At 39.7% G+C, this 8,469-nt stretch overlaps 1 non-coding gene across 1 annotated transcript; it reads right to left on the bottom strand.

The window, feature by feature from the left end:
- Window positions 1-246: 246 nt before the first annotated feature.
- On the bottom strand, window positions 247-441 carry LOC120996706. Its single transcript, XR_005777845.1, has one exon. It is a non-coding gene; the product is annotated as a U2 spliceosomal RNA (small nuclear RNA).
- Between the last annotated feature and the right edge of the window lie 8,028 nt (window positions 442-8,469).

Genomic DNA, 8,469 nt, shown 5'->3' with positions numbered 1-8,469 from the left:
CTTGCTGGGCAAAGTTCTTCAGAGGAAGGTCTTTGCCAAGTGTCGAGTCTTATTTGCCAAAGTTCCTCACAGTCATTCATTTTCAGAGCTGTAGAAGTTCCTAGTGAATCTTCTTCTCAAAGGTCTTCCTTGTTGATAGCTAGGTAAAAAAAGATCTTCCAATGTCAATCTTTTGTTGTCGAGATCCAAGAGAGCAATGTCTAATGCAGTATACCAAGTCAAGCAAGTCAAGAAGTGGTCAGAGACCAGAACTCTTTTTACCAAGGTAGTAGCCCTATACCCAATAGCAGCAGTGAGCTTAAGATGAAATGTCAGGGCACAAGTCACAGATGCCCAAACGCTGACTTCAGGGGGTGCCCAAGGCACATAAGCTGTTGAGTCAAGGTAGACTTATAAGGACAGATACTACACTTGATCTTAGCCAAAAAGTTGAGAAGCGGTGAAGAAGTTACAGGTGGTCAAATTACCTCAGTCCACTTATCTCAAAGGTTATCATGGGGCACAGCAAGTTGGCAATGGAAGCTTGAATGGAGGTTTATGCTCTTCAGTAAGGAATTGATGAATCTGTCTTTTGTCTAGGACACAATGATAGTTGGATATTGGTCTAGAGAAAGTGTGGGCAACGCCTTGAAGAGGCCTTCATAAGGAAATGTCACAACCATTTCTACTCCCAGAATTATGGTGTAGGGTGGCATAACCTATGGTTACCTTACCCCTCTAGTTTTTATTTCAGTTACTCTAACAGTTCAGCATTATATTGATCTGATTATGGAACCAGTAGTATTGCAATTTCTCTAAAGTATCCCAGTGTTTCCATTTTTCAACAGGACAATGCTAGGTCCCATGTTCCTCATGCTAGCATAAGCAGCCTGCATGGCCTACACTGCTACCATGGCCTACAACTTCTCCGGATTGTCACCCATCTAGCACCTCTGAAATGTCATTGGTCAGCAATTGAAAAGAGAGCTGCCCTCTTGATGATTTGTGTGCCAAAGGGCATTTAGCATGGCAGAACATTTCTCAGACAACCTTTAATAACCTAATTGATAGAATGCCAAGCATGTTAGTGTGTATATTTCTGCGCATGGCATGCTCGATACTGAATAAATCTAGATGGAATGTTGAGGATTATATATATAATATATACCGTATATTTTTTTTATTTTTTTTCAAGACAGTAATTACTCAATGTATATCAAACTATATCGAAAAGGTTCACAATTTCCATTTGAAGGTTGAAGTAGTGAATGAGTTACCTTTATTATATAAAGAGATCTGAAAACATTCTGTATCAGACCCAAAGCTGTGATGTAGAAGTTGAAATGCTGCTTTTGTCGAATGTGCACATTACAGAATAACAGGCATCTCAGTGATCATTATCATAATGTTCTTATAGACTTTGGAACATTCTGGGGAGTTTGATAATAGGAATGCTTATGACCAGATTTCCTTTGCATAAGATCCATTCAACATATCTATGCTTTCCCTGATAAAAGACATAGGATGTACATTTTAAATGTGAGATGAGGGGAGCTCTGAGATGACCATGGATTGATAAATAATTAATCAATCGCAGCAGGGTGGCAGTTTGAAATGTAAATGTGATGGATGAAGGTGCACTGCTGTCATCAGCAGAAAATGATGTGACTGGAATTCATAACTCCCAGTACCTGCTGACTGGTAAAAGCATGGACAGAAAGGGAAAGAGAAGCTGTCAGATAGCTGCCCAGCAGACCCTAATTATTGCCTTTGACCCTGCATTTCCCTTTCATGTATCTGTCCCAAAAGATGTGTTAAAAATGATGATGAGAGATCTTGGGGTGCACTTGCAGGGAGGGAAGTATGGAGGATTATGAAATATACTACCTGACAATGCTGCAGGCTACTAACTTAAGACACCTTTTTATGTTACCTATTTCCCTGAAGGAAACCTGGACCTTGTTCCTTTGCTGCTTCCCTCTGCTATCCTCCTGGGCTTTCATTACAAGTGGCTATGAGACTTAGTCTGAACTTCCCAATTGCCGTATGCCAAGGAACTCTAAACAAGATTGGCACTTAGTAGTGTGAAAAACACCTTTCACACGTCTATCATGAAAACTTCTTTCTTTCTTTTTTTTTTGTGAACTAGCAAGAAATAGTGCTGATCTAAACGTCACTGATCCAAACTTTGTGTTTACTTTGAGAATTGACTCCTAGTGTATTTGTAGGACTGTTAGATCTTCTGTGTTCCTTCCAAGTGACAGTGGGATAGTGTGCTGAATTTTAAAATCAACCAGTCCTTCTAAATATGATTTTTTTCATTATGATTCAATAGAGATTTCCATCATACACTGTTATTCTGGTGTCAAGGCTGTAAAACACCAACAGATTATCTGACCAATTTCTGTCCAATCAGACGAATAGTTGGTGTGTATAACAAAAGATCTGTGTGTGTAAACGTACATCTGACCAATGATTGGTCAGAAAATCTGTCAGATAATGTGTAGGTGTAATACAGCCATTATGCTTGTGACTCATCAATAAAATATAGGTGGTCATTTATTAAGACCGGTGTTTTAGACGCCGGTCTTTATAACCCCTATATTTGGCAGTGGATCCACTGAAGTTATGAAGAGGTGCTGGCCTCAACATAACTTCAGTCATTCATCACCTTGCTTAAATTTAGACCATTTTCTACGCCTAAAACGGGAGTAGAAAATGATAAATGAGATGGGCCTGCCATCCCGTCCCCCTCCCTGCCCACAGCATGCACCCTTTTTTAGACCTAGCATGATCGGGGAAAAGTTGCGTATTGCAGCGCAAATAACTTTTGTGCCGCAATCTGCGACAGATATACACCATAAAACTTCCATATATTATTCAGCATATGACACCCATAGTACTTAGACAATAGAATGGCAAATAAACAATAGAATAAAATGTCTAAACAATACAACTGCATGTTCACATGTTCATGAAATAAGTCCAGTGATCAGTTCTCTGTCTTCAACAAAAAATACCTTGAAACTTGTACAGAACATGACTATTGTTAAAGGGTCTTCCAAGATATTTATATTGGTAACCTACTATCTATAACAGTTTGGCTGGGCTCAGTTCAGTACACCATGTAGTGGTCATGCCTAGTTACAGCAGATCTCTACTCATTCACTTGAATAAAACTGAGTTCCACTAACTAGGCACAGCCTATACACAGTGTACAGACCTGTGACTGGTTCCAGTGCACTCACTGCGTACACACAATCAGCTGCTGGATTCTAGCCGATCTGATCTTTGTATTTATTAAAGTCACACAAAACTTTTCTAATCATAAGAATATGCCACATTTACAGTAGTTAGTCTAGCACTGCATGTATAATCTTATTATATATACAGGGAGTGCAGAATTATTAGGCAAGTTGTATTTTTGAGGATTAATTTTATTATTGAACAACAACCATGTTCTCAATGAACCCAAAAAACTCATTAATATCAAAGCTGAATATTTTTGGAAGTAGTTTTTAGTTTGTTTTTAGTTTTAGCTATTTTAGGGGGATATCTGTGTGAGCAGGTGACTATTACTATGCATAATTATTAGGCAACATAACAAAAAACAAATATATACCCATTTCAATTATTTATTTTTACCAGTGAAACCAATATAACATCTCAACATTCACAAATATACATTTCTGACATTCAAAAACAAAACAAAAACAAATCAGTGACCAATATAGCCACCTTTCTTTGCAAGGACACTCAAAAGCCTGCCATCCATGGATTCTGTCAGTGTTTTGATCTGTTCACCATCAACATTGCGTGCAGCAGCAACCACAGCCTCCCAGACACTGTTCAGAGAGGTGTACTGTTTTCCCTCCTTGTAAATCTCACATTTGATGATGGACCACAGGTTCTCAATAGGGTTCAGATCAGGTGAACAAGGAGGCCATGTCATTAGATTTTCTTCTTTTATACCCTTTCTTGCCAGCCACGCTGTGGAGTACTTGGACGCGTGTGATGGAGCATTGTCCTGCATGAAAATCATGTTTTTCTTGAAGGATGCAGACTTCTTCCTGTACCACTGCTTGAAGAAGGTGTCTTCCAGAAACTGGCAGTAGGACTGGGAGTTGAGCTTGACTCCATCCTCAACCCGAAAAGGCCCCACAAGCTCATCTTTGATGATACCAGCCCAAACCAGTACTCCACCTTGCTGGCGTCTGAGTCGGACTGGAGCTCTCTGCCCTTTACCAATCCAGCCACGGGCCCATCCATCTAGCCCATCAAGACTCACTCTCATTTCATCAGTCCATAAAACCTTAGAAAAATCAGTCTTGAGATATTTCTTGGCCCAGTCTTGACGTTTCAGCTTGTGTGTCTTGTTCAGTGGTGGTCGTCTTTCAGCCTTTCTTACCTTGGCCATGTCTCTGAGTATTGCAAACCTTGTGCTTTTGGGCACTCCAGTGATGTTGCAGCTCTGAAATATGGCCAAACTGGTGGCAAGTGGCATCTTGGCAGCTGCACGCTTGACTTTTCTCAGTTCATGGGCAGTTATCTTGTGCCTTGGTTTTTCCACACGCTTCTTGCGACCCTGTTGACTATTTTGAATGAAACTCTTGATTGTTCGATGATCACGCTTCAGAAGCTTTGCAATTTTAAGAGTGCTGCATCCCTCTGCAAGATATCTCACTATTTTTGACTTTTCTGAGCCTGTCAAGGCCTTCTTTTGACCCATTTTGCCAAAGGAAAGGAAGTTGCCTAATAATTATGCACACCTAATATAGGGTGTTGATGTCATTAGACCACACCCCTTCTCATTACAGAGATGCACATCACCTAATATGCTTAATTGGTAGTAGGCTTTCGAGCCTATACAGCTTGGAGTAAGACAACATGCATAAAGAGGATGATGTGGTCAAAATACTCATTTGCCTAATAATTCTGCACGCAGTGTACAGTGAGAAACAGAAGTATTTGAAAACCCAGCGATTTTACAAGTTCTGCCACTTAGAAATCATGGAGGGGTCTGAAATTCAGATTGCACGTGCATTCCCACTCTGAGAGACAGAATAAATAAAAAAATTCAGGAAATCACATTGTATGATTTTTAAAGAATTTATTTGTCTAGCACTGCTGAACATAAGTATTTGAACACCTGAGAAACAGCTAGAATTCTGGCTCTCAAAGACCTGTTACTGTGCCTTTAAAAAGTCCACCTCTACTCCACTCATTAATCTAACTTAGTAGCACCTGTCTGAGCTCTTTCAGGACACCTGTCCACCCCACAGTCAGTCAGACGCCCACTACTACCATGGGCAAGAGCAAAGAGCTGTCAAAAGACACCAGAGACAAAATTGTGGACCTCTACAAGGCTGGAAAGGGCTACGGGGCAATTGCCAAACAGCTTGGTGAAAATAGATCAACTGTTGGAGCAATTGTTAGAAAATGGAAGAGGCTAAAGACGACTGTCAGTCTCCCTCGGACTGGGGCTCCATGCAAGATCTCACCTCGTGCAGTATCACTGATGATAATAAAGGTGAGGAATCAGCCCAGAACTGCAAGGGAGGAGCTGGTCAATGACATGAAGAGAGCTGGGACCACACTTTCAAAGGTCACTGTCGGTAGAACACTACGCCGTCATGGTTTCAAATCATGCATTGCACGGAAGGTTCCCCTGCTCAAGTCATCACATGTCCAGTACCGTCTGAAGTTTGCCAATGACCATCTGGATGATCTAGAGGAGGCATGGGAGAAAGTCATGTGGTCAGATGAGACCAAAGTAGAACTTTTTGGTCTAAATGTCACTCATCGTGTTTGGAGGAAAAAGAAGGATGAGTTGCATCCCAACACTATCCCTTCTGTGAAGCATGGGGGTGGTAACATCATGCTTTGGGGGTGCATTTCTGTGAACGACTGCACTGTATTAAGGAGAGGATGAATGGGGCCATTTATTGGCAGATTTTGAGCAGCAACCTTCCAACATGACAACGACCCGAAGCACACAGCCAGGATAACCAAGCAGTGGCTCCATAAGAAGCATATCAAGGTTCTGGAGTGGCCTAGCCAGTCTCCAGACCTAAATCCAATAGAACATCTTTGGAGGGAGGTGAAACTCCATGTTGCTCAGTGACAGTCCCGAAACCAGACAGATCTAGAAGAGATCTGTGTGGAGGAGTGGGCCAAAATCCCTGTTGTAGTGTGTGCAAACCTGGTCAAGAACTACAGGAAACGTTTGACCTCTGTAATTGCAGACAAAGTCTTCTGTACCAAATATTAACACTGATTTTCTCAGGTGTTAAAATACTTATGTTCAGCAGTGCAAGACAAATAAATTCTTTAAAAATGATACAATGTGATTTCCTTATTTTTTTTTATTTTTTATTCTGTCTCTCAGAGTAGGAATGCACCTACAATGTGAATTTCAGGACCCTCCGTGATTTCTAAGTGGGAGAACTTGCAAAATTGCAGGGTGTTCAAATACTTCTGTTCCTCACTGTATATATATAAGATTATACATGCAGTGCTAGACTAACTACTGTAAATGTGGTATATTCTTATGATTAGAAAGGTTTATATATAAATTTCTTCTCCTGTCCCCAAGTTTTTTTAAAACAGGATTATAAATGTGTACAGAAACCAGCCCAATAAATTTCCAATCAGCTATCAGTATATACATAGCCGCACTGGAATACTGAAACTCAGGAAGGTGCGCATACTTAGCAGTGCTTAATAGGATACATATTATAGAGGAATATTCCAGATGGGAACAGTATCTAAAGGGATATTTACATGGTGATTCTCTAAGTCAGTGCTTTACAGTAAAAAGACTCTAAGGCACATACAGTATATCCGTCTCAGCTCCCCTCCGGTGTGAAGCAGAAAACACCTGCGGGGAACTGAGTCAGAATTGAAAATTATGGGATCATTTACATACATGCAGCACATCAGTTGTGATACTGGATGTTAAAAGGCGCTGCATGTTCAGTTTTTCGGTCCAGTGCTATCAGCATATAAACTCCGGATCTGTGCAGTGTACATATGTCAGTTGTGTCCGGCTCCCGGCCTAAAACAAATAGCCAGCCACAACTGATATATATGAAGATAGCCTTAGAAGATTGGGAGATGTCTTTCTACCTTTCTGCCATTTCCTTTAATGAAAATTAGATTTCCAATGAGGATTTGATAACATAACAGACAGGAAATCTGCTCATATACCAAATATTAGTAGCTTATGGTTTGGGGTGACAAACTTGACAAAAAGTCCTGGTGCTCCTATCCTACTTTTGTGTATGATTTCCAATTTTGCTAATATTGTTGCCACATCCATGCAGATGTCCCCCCTGTGCAGGTTCTCACCACATATTAAAATGGGGATGAGATCAACCTGGAAAATAACCCTTCTCTCCAGGCACCCCAACAAAGCCATACCGACTGTCTCTATGATGCTTATTTTACTTGTTTGGTTGTCAGCCATACATATGATCATGTGGGCAGCTGTCACTAGACTCATCATCTTTTCATGACTTTTTTTTACCTTTTATACGGTAACAGTTCTTATTCATATTGTGAGTCTAATTAAATCCTGAACCTCAGGCATAACACCAGTAGCAATCTTTTCTTGCTTGTACATTAAAGAAAAGCATCTTATTACATCTTATGTCTTGGACAAAATGACCAGGTGTGTCAGCAGAGGATTATGTCGATGTGAGAAATGTAGATATACTGTCCTATATATACTCTATGGCAGGATAGAAAGTGTATACATAACAATAGATACATTTATAAAAAAAAAGAAAAAAAAAGCTAAAGAATATTCTCCTGTGTCAGTGAGCCCAGTTGTGGCAGATGTTCTCGCCTCCCTTTTAGAGAGGTGTAATGTGTACCTCAATAGCAAATACTGTATGCTGTCACTAATTTCAACACATCTGTTTTTGATTCACAAAGCTTTAATCCCAGTCTTATCCAACACTGAGAGTATTATCTTGGGTACTGGTCAATAAACAGATAAAACTAACACTGCTGAGAGATTCTTATTATATACAGTACATGTATTATCTTATACTTAAGTTATTGTAAATCAGTTTTCACATATCTTCTTCATCTCCGCCCCACCACCACATTATTTAACCTCTTTAGGACCTTGCGACTTTCCATTTTTGTTCCTTTTTTTGTTTTTTATTCCCTATTTTCCTGGAAACATAACTTTTTTATTTTTCTATCCACATAGCTGTATGAGGGTTTGTTTTTTGCAGAACATATTGCACCTTCTAATGGCACCATTTAAAATTGCATACAATGTAGTTGGAAGTTGGAAGAAATATTCTAATTTATGGTGAAATTGGAAAAAAAATGCAATTCATGATTTTATGGGTTTTGTCTTTACCATGTTCCCTATGCAGTAAAAATGACCTGATATGATTATTCTCTGGGTCAGTATGATTACAGAGATACCAATTGATTTATTTTATTTTGTGCTTTAGAAAAAAATTATATTCT

This window comes from Bufo bufo, chromosome 3 (assembly GCF_905171765.1).
Source record: "Bufo bufo chromosome 3, aBufBuf1.1, whole genome shotgun sequence".
Taxonomy (NCBI): Eukaryota; Metazoa; Chordata; class Amphibia; order Anura; family Bufonidae; genus Bufo; species Bufo bufo.
Note: the sequence above shows the minus strand (reverse complement) of the source record. Positions and strands in the feature narration are given on the sequence as shown.